At 37.9% G+C, this 15,549-nt stretch overlaps 1 long non-coding RNA gene across 2 annotated transcripts in view; it reads right to left on the bottom strand.

The window, feature by feature from the left end:
• Positions 1 to 15,549, bottom strand: part of LOC118889304 — a 141,392-nt gene that overhangs the window by 34,730 nt on the left and 91,113 nt on the right. The window lies entirely within an intron of this gene.

Here is a 15,549-nt window from a genome sequence, read left to right on the forward strand (position 1 = left end):
ACAACAAACAGGAGCCCCCGCTCGCCACAACTAAAGAAAGCCCGCGCGCAGCAACGAAAACCCAACACAGCCAAAAAATTAATTAATTAATTAATTAATTAAAAAAAAAAAAAAGAAGAAGAAGTGTGGAAGCCCCAGTGTTCCTCTCTGGTTTCTCCTATTCACTCACTTGTCATACATTTGTTGAGTACAGGTAATGTGCCAGTCTATCCCTGATCTGAGGCTGTAAAGATGAATAACATACAGTTACTGTCCTCATTATCCATTGAGAAGGAAAACCAGGTAAACGGTTGTAGTTCAGTTTGATGTTGTAATTGAAATGTATATAAGTTATTATGGGAGGACTGGGAAGAAAATAAAGCCCAAGGAATTCAATGCTTTTACTAAACTTATTGACAGCCTATCTCCAGGAGAATAGTAGATCCTCTAAGGGAGAATCCAGAATAGCTCCATCCTCAATTGAGAAGTTTTACGAAAGTAACTGCCTGCTTCCCCTTCCCTAGACTAGGAAGGAAAAACACTTAGCTAGGTCAACTCCATTCATTTCCTTGAAATCAGAGGATCTTCCTTCTTCCTTCCACACCTACAGCTCTATGAGCCAGGAGGACTCAGATCCATTTGGAGCAATTTTTGTCAGCAATCTGGAATTGGCTATCTCCCTGACATCTAGAATCCCTGAAAGTACATTGCTTGGTTTAATTAGAACCTCCTACGTCTTCACTTCCAATTCCACAGCAATGAGACTTGAAGTTAAGTAGCCATAGACACATGGATAACTGGTAATTCCCTTGACCCCCTCCAACACATGATCTCTATTATTGAGACATTCTACCAAGCTGTCTTCATTGTATATACATGGCCCAGGAGTAGAGAACCATGCTGTTTCCTCCACAACATCCAAAGGTTACCATGAGCTCCCTCTGAGAATACTTCAGAAAGCACTAGATACTTCCTATTCTTTATATTATTAAAAACCATGAACTTGAATTCACAGTACAGCAGTCAGTATAGGTACCAGTCACTATTTTAGCTTCCTAGATGTATAGTGTCATAGGAAAGCCAGAAATTGAAAATACCTTAGTAAGGAAAAGCAACAAAACTTCATAAATAATCCAGGATAGCTAAAATCTCTTTTCTTTTGTCCTGAGTAACCAGGGTTCTTTATTTCTCTTCTAAATAAGAATGGCTAATACCTTTGTAATAAAACTCTATTAGTTTTTCAACCAAGCCAGGAAAGAAACAGGGTGTTTGGCCCCTGGCAACAAAATCTATGGTACTACAGCTAGAAAGATCTAGAAAACAAGGTTACCTAACTCACCTTGAATAAAGAAGGCTATTAGGAGCTTCAACCACATTGAGGTCTGAAGGAAAGAGCACCTTCAGATCTTTGGCCTAGTGTGATGAGCTCAAGTAGCCAAAGATCAGGGCCTATGCACTACCCAGCAGATCACTATGGATGCCCAGGTTGAGATTAAAAGCCTCCTAACGACTGAGCAAGTGAAGGATAATCATCTAAACCAAGAACTGCTAGAAACAATATTTCTTCAGAGAAGCCATCTGTCTGGAGGACCTGGACCTGGAGTTTTTATTTAATGAGAAAAGATAAGAACATTATAACCTGCACTTTATTTATTTTAATAAATTTACTTATTTGTTTTTTTAAATTTTCGGCTGTGTTGGGTCTTTGTTGCAGCGCGCGGGCTTCTCATTGTGGTGGCTTCTCTTGTTGCGGATCACGGGCTCTAGGTGCGTGGGCTTCAATAGTTGTGGCATACAGACTCAGTAGTTGTGGCTCACAGGCTCTAGAGCTCAGACTCAGTAGTTGTGGCGCACGGGCTTAGTTGCTCCGTGGCATGTGGTATCTTCCCAGACCAGGGCTCAAACCCATGTCCCCTGCATTGGCAGGCAGATTCTTAACCACTGCACCACCAGGGAAGCCCCTAACCTGCACTTCAGAAAAGACCTGAAAAGCAAACAAAGGAAGGAAATACACACATACAATCTTTAGAAAAGAAACATTTCTACAAAGGAAAGAATATATAATAGTTTGAGGCAACCAATCAGGGATCAGCTGGTTTCATTTGCAGGAAAATGTCATACAGAGATAAATATTCAATAACTGGATACAGCAGGCCTTGAAGATAGCAACCATTATTGTTTACCATAGGAGGCTATAAATATAAACATATCTATGAATAATAACTAGCACTGCTGATAATGCAATAATTTTTCACCTTACATATACCCTCAGACAAGCATGATAGTGTCTTTGAATGTAAGAGACAATGAGTCTATGTGAAGGACTTAGTTCAAAGTACTGGTTTGTTTTACACCAGCTGTCAAATAGGCCTCTCAAAACTCCTCTAAGTATTGGAAACAGTGACCTGGGGGTGAAAGGCTTGTAGCCCAGGAACTGATCCCTTGAGCCACCCAGATCTCAATCCCTGACGATCTTGATTAACCCATGCTGACTAGCCAGATTGGAATCAATAGAAATTATCTGTAACAAGAAACTAACTGTGCATTTAGTAAGTTCAGTGAAGTTTTTGGTGGCTTTAAATTTATATGGAAAAGACCCTACTGACTTTTGAAATCAAAATTCATACCACCTTAAGGCAATATTGCCTTGGGTTATAATAACTTACGGTGTTCTACTTTCTCTCTTGAGTAATGTATGGTCTGAAGGCATCTAATCTGTTTACTCGTAAACTATGAAAATTCTTTCATTGTTGTTTATGGAGACTTTAGATGTATTCACATAATGTAAAAAAGCACAGAACATGTACCTCTATACTACTTTCATACACCATCCCTGTTTAAATGAAGCAGCAAATCACAGCCAATTTCAAGCAACGTTACAATCTCAGCTCAAATTATGCAGTGGCTTAGAATAGTAAAAAGATGTCCCTAAAGTTGCATCATCTTTAGGAGACAGGAGACCTCAGGTGTTAGAGAGCTGCTGAGAGGCAAAGTGGATGAACCAATGAACCAGTGCTGAATTTATATTGTACTTTTCACACAGGAAGATTATCTAGGCCTCCAGTACACCTACACGTGAATGCACGTGTGACATCTAACTCTTTTCACTTAATGTCCTTATGGACCATTTTTCTGGAAAAGAAGATGGAAAATTTCAGCCAGCCACAAATGGACTGAGACCCACCAATCTCATTTCACATTGAGCAGGTGTCCCAGACAGGGTTTGAAACCAAGCTACAAAGGTGAAAAAAAAAAAAAAAAGAAAATACTATTAGAGCTAAACAGATGGCCCTTCATAGGAGCTATGGCACCAACTTAAACTGGGTTTGTCTTAGTATCTAGAGTAAAGCCTTGCCTCATAGTTCTTTGCAATTCAATATTATTAAAATCCTCTTTTTAGCACAAACTGCTAACATATCTAATAGAAGGACCTTACTAATCATTTCTCTCTCAAGGAGGAAAAAAGTCTAAAGGCCAGAGCTTGAGGTCACAGGTCTATGAGGGAAGGCAGCAAGGTCTGTACTTTATCAAATGCGGGAACCACAAGAAGCCTTCACCTCTTAACCAGGGTGCTCTTTTTGTGGCCCAAAACAGAACTGTTCAAACCGTTCTTTGCCTTAAGTGGATAAAACCCCCTTTGAATATTCACCAGAACCCTCTAGCATGCCTGCATTAGTTATATTAAGGATTTTAAGCAGACTATTGGTATTTGTTCTGAATAGTTGCACCACTGTACCAAGCACATGTAGGGCAATAGGTGAAAGGGTAAAGAGCCCCTGTTTAATAGAATTTACATGCTGTGTGAGTCTAAACTGTTTAGCTGCCTGATAGAATTTTTATAAAGCCTAAAATAAATATCCATAAACTTAGCAGATATGCAGGAGAACTAAAAAACTGCTTGTTTTATTTCTTCAAAGGTCACACTTTTTTCCCATGACATAACAGTAAATAGCATGATAAAATGCCTTCAATATATCATAAATTATGGAAAATAACCATTGACTTTTCTAGATAGTTCGGGATATAAATACTTGGGACATTAATGTTATAGATGCTTTTCAAATATGAGCAAGAAGTATTGCCAAACTCATACGGTTCAAATAAATCATGAATGTGATAAAAATTAAAAATTAGAATGATATTGGCCACACTTAGAAAAAATGGTTCTAGAATAGTCCAATTTACTCATAAAATACATTGGGTTGAAGTTTCACAAATTTGAAAACCGTTGACAGTGGACCCAGGACCACTATTAATATATCTGAAAATCTATTTGATTTTGTCCTCTGATGTCTCCAGATTATAAATTCCCTGGTTCAGTGGTACCACCTAAAGACTCAAGTAATGCCTCAGCCCACTAATGTGTTTACCAACTATCCTAACTAATATCATTTAAAAGAAATAACAAAGTAAAAGCAACCTTAAGAAGATACAACAGTAGTATCCTAGGCTCTCTTCAAAAATATTTATCTATTCTCTAATCCATATCTCCAGCCCTGACTTGTCACAAAGCCCCATTCCTGTGTGTCATCTACATATAGCATATTTCCGGTTGAATTTTACTCAGTATCTCAAACATTATAAACCAGGGGAAAGCAACCTATGACCTATGGCCAACTTTGGCCAGCAGCCTGTTTTTGTAAATAAAGTTTTATTGAAACTCAGCTACCCATATTCATTTACATATTGTCTATGGCTTCTTTTGCCCTACAGTGACACAGTTGAGTAACAGAGATCATACAGCCCACAAAGTCCTTTACAGAAAAAATTTGTCAACCTGTTATAAACACAAAGGAAAACTTAGTATCTTTTCCCAAAAACATGTGCCTCTCTTCAGTTCCTACTACTATAACTCTAAGTTGGGGGCTTATCATGACACGTTCATTTTATGGCATAGCCTCCATTCTAGTTATATATTGCCACATAACAGAATACTCCAAAACTTAGTGACTTAAAACAACAACCATCGCTGTTTTATATTTCTTGATTCTGTGAATCAGAAATTTGGGCAAGATTCTGCTGAGCAATTGTTCTGCTCCATGTGGCATTAACAAGAGTTACTCATTGGAATTTATCTGATAGCTAGCTTGTCTGGAGGGCTCAAGGCAGCTTCATTCACATGTCTGGTGCCTTCAATGAGGACAGCTGGACAACCGGATTCAGCTAGGCGCTTTTGCCTGCCCTATGGTCTCCAGTTTTTGCTTATCTGACACCATCATTCCTTGGTGACTTTCAGTGTGTACATCTTCCCAGTTTTTGAGTTTGTTGAGGATGCCTGTGCTTGTTTCCTGTTCCCCAGAGTTCCCAGCACAGTGTCACTCAATAAGTGTTGTCCTACTTAACAGGCTTTAACTTATGACCTATTTGCTTCAATATAATATCTTCTAGGTCTGACTAATTTCTCTTAGGCATCAGGGCTAGGATAATCAGCACTCCTGAACATCATCCTAAGTGAATTTAGGAGTGCTTTTCTGTTTAGTGCTACTATTACCTTTCGCCAGCCTGGATGAACATGTTATAACAGATAGAGACAAAGTCATTTGAGGTGGGGGTGGGGGAAGGAGGATGCAGGGTATAATTCAGTGTCATATATGAAGTAGATACCAAATAAATATTAAATGAAGACAATAAGCCCACATCATGACAGATAGATTTGCGTGGAGAAGCCAATGAATGAAAATTTTAAACATGCCACAGTCCTTTGGACACTTTTATAAAGTATAATTAATTCTGGTACTGAAGAACAAATATAATTTATATCTCTTTAAATAAAATCATAATAAAGGGGAGAGAAAGTACTATAGAAAAGAAGTAGGTATAATTAGCTAATTTAAGATTCAATCTTTTAACTATGTTCCACATTTCTTACGCCCTGGATCCATATTTTGTTTACTGTTTCCCCAGAACCTTAACAGTGCTGGAAACATGAAGGTTATTCAAGAAATATCTTAGGGGGCTTCCCTGGTGGTGCAGTGGTTGAGAATCTGCCTGCCAATGCAGGGGACACGGGTTCAAGCCCTGGTCTGGGAAGATCCCACATGCCGCGGAGCAACTAGGCCCGTGAGCCACAACTACTGAGCCTGCGCGTCTGGAGCCTGTGCTCTGCAACAAGAGAGGGCACGATAGTGAGAGGCCCGCGCACCGCAATGAAGAGTGGCCCCCGCTTGCCGCAACTGGAGAAAGCCCTCGCACAGAAACGAAGACCCAACACAGCCAAAAATAAATAAAAAAATAAAAATAAAGAATTATTTAAAAAAAAAAAAAGAAATATCTTAATTGTTTGAAGCTATACTTGCCATGCTAGTATTCTATATGCTGTAAAACCAAATTAAATAGATGGTGTTCCTACCATGAGTTGCAAAACTATCTGAAGAAAGGGACTATTTTAGGCAAAATTGTTCCATTTGGGGGTTATATTTTGCAAAGTAACGACAAATAAGAAAGTTTGTTGTTATATTTACTGCTTTAGAACCAAAAAAAAGGATATCTATTTTGGACCAGAATATGGCTCAGTTTGAGTTTTTAAGATCTGGTATACCTGACTTGGTTTCTGGTGTTCTAAGATAACATCAGAAGGAGCCTTGCCTTCTCTTACAGAAAAGCCTAATGGCTAGCTAATTTTGTAAACGAATTTCTTCCCTGCTGCTGTTCTTAACCACAGAGACAGTCATTTGAATGCTTTACAAAAAAGGCCTCAAGCCTCCTCGTGTTTCACCTTTTCATTGCTCTGCCGATCATTTAGAGGGCAGACTTGTTCCAGACAGCTTTAATTAAACTGTACCAAGGACGCAGATAGATGTCAATGGAAATGATCCATAACATGAGGCTAAGCATGTATTTAACAGTGTTCCATCCAGTTCAATCACCTTCTAGCATTTCAGTGGCTTTATATTCATGTAGCAAAGAATGAATGTGTATGTGTGTTTTTTTTAATCCATCCCATTAGTGGCCATATGCTTGGGCTTCACTGGATACAAGAACTGTCTGCAATCTGCCAGGGATTTAGGGACATCAATAATTTGTGAATAGTCATGTTGGTACTGGTCGAAAGGTTAAGTGCTCTGCACACCAGGGGCACCTCTCAGGGGATTTGAACTCTTAGTTGACTGTTAGGAACCTTATCCCCTGTGAGGTTTCCTACTACATGCTGCTTGTCAGATGCATCCAGCTGTAGCTGGGAAGCATTATTAGCTCTGGGATTTAAAGATCTGTGTTAAGTACTGATAGAATGGTGTCTTTGAGTTAAAAAGCAGGGAGAGTACATTGTGGCAAACTCAAGGAGGTTTTCATGTTCCATGTTTAGGATATATTCTTTCCTTTTGCCTATTCTTTCATACATGCCTTATGGCTACATAACACAGCATCCTTTTGAGAAAGAGCTTATGTTTAACACTTGTTCCTACAACTTTCTGGTAGATTCGACTGTATCAGCCAAAGTAGAAAGATAAATGTCTCTTTAAAATAAGAGAAATTTTGCCATGAAAAGCTTTTCTTCCCATTTCCCTACCAGAGGGTGAAGAATAGGTAACATGAATGAATTTTGAAGTTTGGTCTTCAAAAATTTTTGAAGTACTGGTCTTGCATGAACATTTCTCAAATACAGTTATTTTAATACTGAAAGCAACAGAGATTTTATAAAACCTTTTGCCTTATGTGCTAGCCTGTAACTTCACGTATACCTAAGCCTTGTCTGTCTTACTCACTGTTGTAGCCCCAGCACTTGGCCCAGTGCCTGGCAGATAGTACTTAATAAATGCTTGCTGGGTGAAAGGATGGAGGGAGGGAGGGAGGGATGGATGGGAGAAAGAGAGGGAGGGAAGGAAACACTTGGGAAAATACTTTTGTACGTCTGACCTGCATGCAAGTAGTTGCTCTCTAGTATTTTCTAGAAGCTGTTTTGGATGTGGCAGTGGATGTTTAGCAATAAAACACGTTTCAGTAGTTTTAATGAATGTGGATTTCAGAGTAAGTTTTCAGTGTAAGTTTAACACTGTTATGACCTCTTAGTAATACTAGCACTTGGTTTTCTTGTTGGGTAAATTATAGGAATAATTATGTTGTGATGACAGGTTTCCAGATTATTTTTTCTACCACATACCTAGATGTGATTTTGTTTTAATATGACTGAATACTACCAGAGTAAAGCATATTGCAGTTTCTTAAAGGAGGGTAATAATGATTAAGCACAGGGATCTTTAGTCTTTCCCTCCTTAAATATCTAACTGATCTTAAAGACAGAGATAGTTTGTCTAGCTGACAGCTGATATTCTATGTGTGTTTGTTCCCAGTAATTCCAGCCTTCTTACCCTGGAGTAGTTTTATCCATCCCTTAATTTTCCCTAGCTAATGTATAGAAGGTATTTCTAAACTTCTTAACTGCACAATGAGGCCTCAGTGGACACCTAGATTGTGTCTGCTTGGGAAGATGCCAAGCACTAATGAGTATTTTGTTTAATGTAATGGAAACTGAAAGTGCATGGCGTCTTCCTTGACAGATCAATGCCCACTTCTGTTGTTTGAATGTATCTATACATTCTGAATTCTAGAAGAAAGGTCACAAGGGGGCAGACCACTTAGTGTCTGCCTAGGAAGGACATGAAGATTCAGAAATTGTGTTTATATGGAGCTCAGTATAAGTAGAAAGTACTTGAGTTAGTACTTCAGCCCCTCCTCCTCTATTCAGATATGCCATCCTTTCTTTCAAACCCAAATTCAATAGTCTTAAACTTTTTCATGTTAATTTTAAAATGTTCATGTTAATTTATTCCCTAATTATTATTTTTAAAAATTATGTTGTTAAATTCTAGGCCAAGCAATATATATTTCTAAGTAATTATCTATTTCATCATTATTTTATTATTATAAAATAATTGATATATATTATATTTACTTTATTGTTTGTTTTCAAGTTTAAGTCACAATGTGTCCAATACAAATTTTAAAGTAAATAATTAAAACACTATTTCTTAGTTATATAAAAAGTCAGATTTGCTGGAAAACCAACCTTAAGCAACTCAGTAAGCAACATGATCAAGTATGTTTGAGTAAAAGCTAATGATTTCCATGTGCTACTAATGCTCTACACACAACTAAGTGGAAGTGTAGAGGGCGTTTCTGAGATTTCATTGAACTATATGTTGTTGAACAGATACACAGCTCCCTCTGGTTGTATTTATAATTTATAGCCTGCTTGAATGTGCTAGATAATTTTCAAAAGTAAAGATTTCAAGCTACTTAAAAACTCAAAAGAGATTTACCTCTCATCTAAAGCTTCCTGGGTTTAAAGATTTCATAAAAAGTCTGTGGTAAGAAAAGATGGGTTTTGAATCTGGAGAATGGAAATATTAATACTTCCTCAACTTTGAATATAATGACTCACTTTCTCTTTGTTTATTTCCAAACTATCATCCTGCTTCAATCATACTATCACATGTCATACTATCACATGCCTTTGGAGACTCTGGAACTATGCCTCCCCAAGCCTCCCTTGAAATAGAGTTTATAATAGAAACCTTGCCTGACCCTTAATAATTGTTACTTTATGGAAATACTGCAATACCTAAACTAAGTTGCTTATTACACCAAACATGAAGTCCTTTGACCCTTAAGGTTCAATATTGATCAGCCCTACTTCTGTCAATACTCACCTCTAGTGTCAACAATTTTCAATGTGGAATAAATTCAGGAATGGATAGTCTTCTTAATCCACAGAAATTCAAAATATTTCATTCCTATGCATTACAATTTTTATCCAGTTAAATAATTTTCTTATTTCTTCCATACTCTGCATGATTGGAGATTGGGCATCATTGTGAGTATATCATTAAATGTGATTCCAATAAGAAGTTAGCTATAAATGATCCTTACATTGGGTACAGGATTCATGTAAAAAATTTCACTGATAAAATGCTTCTCTAAAGAAGACTTAAAGCAAATGTACTGCAAATTCAACAAAAGTGGCTGAGCTATTTTTTAATCCTGAGATCATGATGGGGGAAATGCTTTTAAAAAGAATATTCAAGTGCTTGCTTTGCCCTTGGATAATGCAATAGCAGATTCATTTTTTTTTAAGCTGCTGTATTTTTCAGATTGTCAAGTGCATATCAAAGAGCTATTCTCTTGGCAAATTTTATGAATTTCAGTTCCATTTTCCTGACAATTTAAAATTCAATTATTCCGATTATAACTAAAGGTCATTAGTCTAATGTGGCAACTTCGTGACAGTTTTAGTTACAAGAGAATTTCTCAGTTTAGGGAGGAAATTCTGCCATATGAGAAATTTTTATTTACCAAGAAGTTGGATGATATTAGAAAAGATTTTTGTTTTCTTCTTTTGCTTTTATTATTTATTAATAAAAATGTATACTTAGGGGATTGGAACCAAGATGGCAGAGTAGAAGGACGTGCTCTCACTCCCTCTTGCGAGAGCACCAGAATCACAACTAGCTGCTGGACAATCATCGACAGGAAGACACTGGAACTCACCAAAAAAGATACCCCACATCCAAAGACAAGGGAGAAGCCACAATGAGACAGTAGAAGGGGCGCAATCACAGCAAAATCAAATCCCATAACTGCTGCGTGGGTGACTCACAGACTGGAGAACACTTATACCACAGAAGTCCACCCACTGGAGTGAAGGTTCTGAGCCCCACGTCAGGCTTCCCAACCTAGGGGTCAGGCAACAGAAGGAGGAATTCCTAGACAATCAGACTTTGAAGGCTAGTGGGATTTGATTGCAGGACTTCGACAGGACTAGGGGAAACAGAGACTCCACTCTTGGAGGGCACACACAAAGTAGTGTGCACATCGGGACCCAGGGGAAGGAGCAGTGAACCCAGGGGAGACTGAAACAGATCTACCTGCTAGTGTTGGGAGGGTCTCCTGCAGAGGTGGGGGGTGGCTGTGGCTCACCGTGGGGATAAGGACACTGGCAGCAGAAGTTCTGGGAAGTACTCCTTGGCGTGAGCCCTCCCAGAGTCTGTCATTAGCCCCACCAAAGAGCCCAGGTAGGCTCCAGTGTTGGGTTGCCTCAGGCCAAACAACCAACAGGGAGGGAACCCAGCCCCACCCATCAGCAGTCAAGCGGATTAAAGTTTTACTGAGCTCTGCCCACCAGAGCAACAGCCAGCTCTACCCACCACCAGTCCCTCCCATCAGGAAACTTGAACAAGCCTCTTAGATAGCCTATCTACCAGAGGGCAGACAGCAGAAGCAAGAAGAACTACAATCCTGCAGCCTGTGGAACGAAAACCACATTCACAGAAAGACAAAATGAAAAGGCAGAGGGCTATGTACCAGATGAAGGAACAAGATACAACTCCAGAAAAACAACTAAATGAAGTAGAGATAGGCAACCTTCCAGAAAACGAATTCAGAATAATGATAGTGAAGATGATCCAGGACCTCAGAAACAGAATGGAGGCAAAGATCGAGAAGATGCAAGAAATGTTTAACAAAGACCTAGAAGAATTAAAGAACAAACAAACAGAGATGAACAATACAATAACTGAAATGAAAACTACACTAGAAGGAATCAATAGCAGAATAACTCACGCAGAAGAACAGATAAGTGACTTGGAAGACAGAATGGTGGAATTCACTGCTGCAGAACAGAATAAAGAAAAAAGAATGAAAAGAAATGCAGACAGCCTAAGAGACCTCTGGGACAACATTAAACCCAACAACACTCGCATTATAGGGGTCCCAGAAGGAGAAGAGAGAGAGAAAGGACCAGAGAAAATATTTGAAGAGATTAGAGTCGAAAACTTCCCTAACATGGGAAAGGGAATAGCCACCCAAGTTCAGGAAGCACAGCGAGCCCCATACAGGATAAACCCAAGGAGAAACACGCCAAGACACATAGTAATCAAATTGGCAAAAATTAAAGACAAAGAAAAATTATTGAAAGCAGCAAGGGAAAAATGACAAATAATATACAAGGGAACTCCCATAAGGTTAACAGCTGATTTCTCAGCAGAAACTCTACAAGCCACAAGGGAGTGGCATGATATACTTAAAGTGATGAAAGGGAAGAACCTACAACCAAGATTACTCTACCCAGCAAGGATCTCATTCAGATTCAATGGAGAAATCAAAAGCTTTACAGACAAGCAAAAGCTAAGAGAATGCAGCACTACCAAACCAGCTCTACAACAAATGCTAAAGGAACTTCTCTAAGTGGGAAACACAAGAGAAGAAAAGGACCTACAAAAACAAACTCAAAACAATTAAGAAAATGGTCATAGGAACATACATATTGATACTTACCTTAAATGTGAATGGATTAAATGCTCCAACCAAAAGACACAGGCTTGCTGAATGGATACAAAAACAAGACCCATATATATGCTCTCTACAAGAGACCCACTTCAACCTAGGGACACATACAGACTGAAAGTGAGGGGATGGAAAAAGATATTCCATGCAAATGGAAATCAAAAGAAAGCTGGAGTAGCAATACTCATATCAGATAAAATAGAGGTTAAAATAAAGAATGTTACAAGAGACAAGGAAGGACACTACATAATGATCAAGGGATCAATCCAAGAAGAAGATATAACAATTATAAATATATATGCACCCAACATAGGAGCACCTCAATATATAAGGCAACTGCTAACAGCTGTAAAAGAGGAAATTGACAGTAACACAATAATAGTAGGGGACTTTAACACCTCACTTACACCAATGGACAGATCATCCAAAATGAAAATAAATAAGGAAACAGAAGCTTTAAATGACACAATAGACCAGATAGATTTAATTGATATTTATAGCACATTCCATCCAAACACAGCAGATTACACTTTCTTCTCAAGTGCACACAGAACATTCTCCAGGATAGATCACATCATGGGTCACAAATCAAGCCTCAGTAAATTTAAGAAAATTGAAATCATATCAAGCATCTTTTCTGACCACAACGCTATGAGATTAGAAATGAATTACAGGGGAAAAACGTAAAAAACACAAACACGTGGAGGCTAAACACTACGTTACTAAATAACCAAGAGATCACTGAAGAAATCAAAGAGGAAATCAAAAAATACCTAGAGACAAATGACAATGAAAACACGACGATCCAAAACCTATGGGATGCAGCAAAAGCAGTTCTAAGAGGGAAGTTTATAGCTATACAAGCCTACCTCAAGAAACAAGAAAAATCTCAAATAAACAATCTAACCTTACACCTAAAGGAACTAGAGAAAGAAGAACAAACAAAACCCAAAGTTAGCAGAAGGAAAGAAATCATGAAGATCAGAGCAGAAATAAATGAAATACAAACAAAGAAAACAACAGCAAAGATCAATAAAACTAAAAGCTGGTTCTTTGAGAAGATAAACAAAATTGATAAACCATTAGCCAGACTCATCAAGAAAAAGAGGGAGAGGACTCAAATCAATAAAATTAGAAATGAAAAAGGAGAAGTTACAACAGACACTGCAGAAATACAAAGCATCCTAAGAGACTACTACAAGCAATTCTATGCCAATAACATGGACAACCTGGAAGAAATGGACAAATTCTTAAAAAGGTATAACCTTCCAAGACTGAACCAGGAAGAAATAGAAAACATGAACAGACCAATCACAAGTAAAGAAATTGAAACTGTGATTAAAAATCTTCCAACAAACAAAAGTCCAGGACCAGATGGCTTCACAGGTGAATTCTATCAAACATTTAGAGAAGAGCTAACACCCATCCTTCTCAAACTCTTCCAAAAAATTGCAGAGGAAGGAACACTCCCAAACTCATTCTATGAGGCCACCATCACCCTGATACCAAAACCAGACAAAGATACTACAAAAAAAGAAAATTACAGACCAATATCACTGATGAATATAGATGCAAAAATCCTCAACAAAATACTAGCAAACAGAATCCAACAACACATTAAAAGGATCATACACCATGATCAAGTGGGATTTATCCCAGGGATGCAAGGATTCTTCAATATATGCAAATCAATCAATGTGATACACCATATTAACAAATTGAAGAAGAAAAACCTTATGATCATCTCAATAGATGCAGAAAAAGCTTTTGACAAAATTCAACACCCATTTATGATAAAAAACTCTCCAGAAAGTGGGCACAGAGGGAACCTACCTCAACATAATAAAGGCCATATACGACAAACCCACAGCCAATATCATTTTCAATGGTGAAAAACTGAAAGCATTTCCTCTAAGATCAGGAACAAGACAAGGATGTCCACTCTCACCACTATTATTCAACATAGTTTTGGAAGTCCTAGCCTCGGCAATCAGAGAAGAAAAAGAAATAAAAGGAATCCAAATTGGAAAAGAAGAAGTAAAACTGTCACTGTTTGCAGATGACATGATACTATACATAGAGGATCCTAAAGATGCCACCAGAAAACTGCTAGAGCTAATCAATGAATTTGGTAAAGTTGCAAGATACAAAATTAATGCACAGAAATCTCTTGCATTCATATACACTAATGATGAAAAACCTGAAAGAGAAATTAAGGAAACACTCCCATTTACCATTGCAACAAAAAGAATAAAATACCTAGGAATAAACCTATCTAGGGAGACAAAATACCTGTATGCAGAAAACTATGACGCTGATGAAAGAAATTAAAGATGACACCAACAGATGGAGAGATATACCATGTTCTTGGATTGGAAGAATCAATATTTTGTAAATGACTATACTACCCAAAGCAATCTACAGATTCAATGCAATCCCTATCAAATTACCAATGGCATTTTTTACGGAACTAGAACAAAAAATCTTAAAATTCGTATGGAGACACAAAAGACCCCGAATAGCCAAAGCAGTCTTGAGGGAAAAAAACAGAGCTGGACGAATCAGACTCCCTGACTTCAGACTATACTACAAAGCTACAGTAATCATGACAATATGGTACTGGCACAAAAACAGAAACATAGATCAATGGAACAAGATAGAAAGCCCAGAGGTAAACCCACGCACCTATGGTCAACTAATCTATGACAAAGGATGCGATGATATACAATGGAGAAAAGACAGTCTCTTCAATAAGTGGTGCTAGGAAAACTGGACAGCTACCTGTAAAAGAATGAAATTAGAACACTCCCTAAGACCATACACAAACATAAGCTCAAAATGGATTAGAGACCTAAATGTAAGACTGGACACTATAAAACTCTTAGAGGAAAACATAGGAAGAACACTCTTTGATATAAATCACAGCAAGATCTTTTTTGATCCACCTCCTAGAGTAATGGAAATAAAAACAAAAATAAACAAATGGGACCTAATGAAACTTCAAAGCTTTTGCACAGCAAAGGAAACCATAAATAAGATGGAAAGACAACCCTCAGAATGGGAGAAAATATTTGCAAATGAATCAACGGACAAAGGATTAATCTCCAAAATATATAAACAGCTCATGCAGCTCAATATTAAAAGAACAAACAACCCAATCCCAAAATGGGCAGAAGACCTAAACAGACATTTCTCCAAAGAAGACATACAGATGGCCAAGAAGCACATGAAAAGCTGCTCAACATCACTAATTATTAGAGAAATGCAAATGAAAACTACAATGAGGTATCA

Source organism: Balaenoptera musculus, chromosome 2 (genome assembly GCF_009873245.2).
Source record: "Balaenoptera musculus isolate JJ_BM4_2016_0621 chromosome 2, mBalMus1.pri.v3, whole genome shotgun sequence".
Lineage (NCBI taxonomy): Eukaryota > Metazoa > Chordata > Mammalia > Artiodactyla > Balaenopteridae > Balaenoptera > Balaenoptera musculus.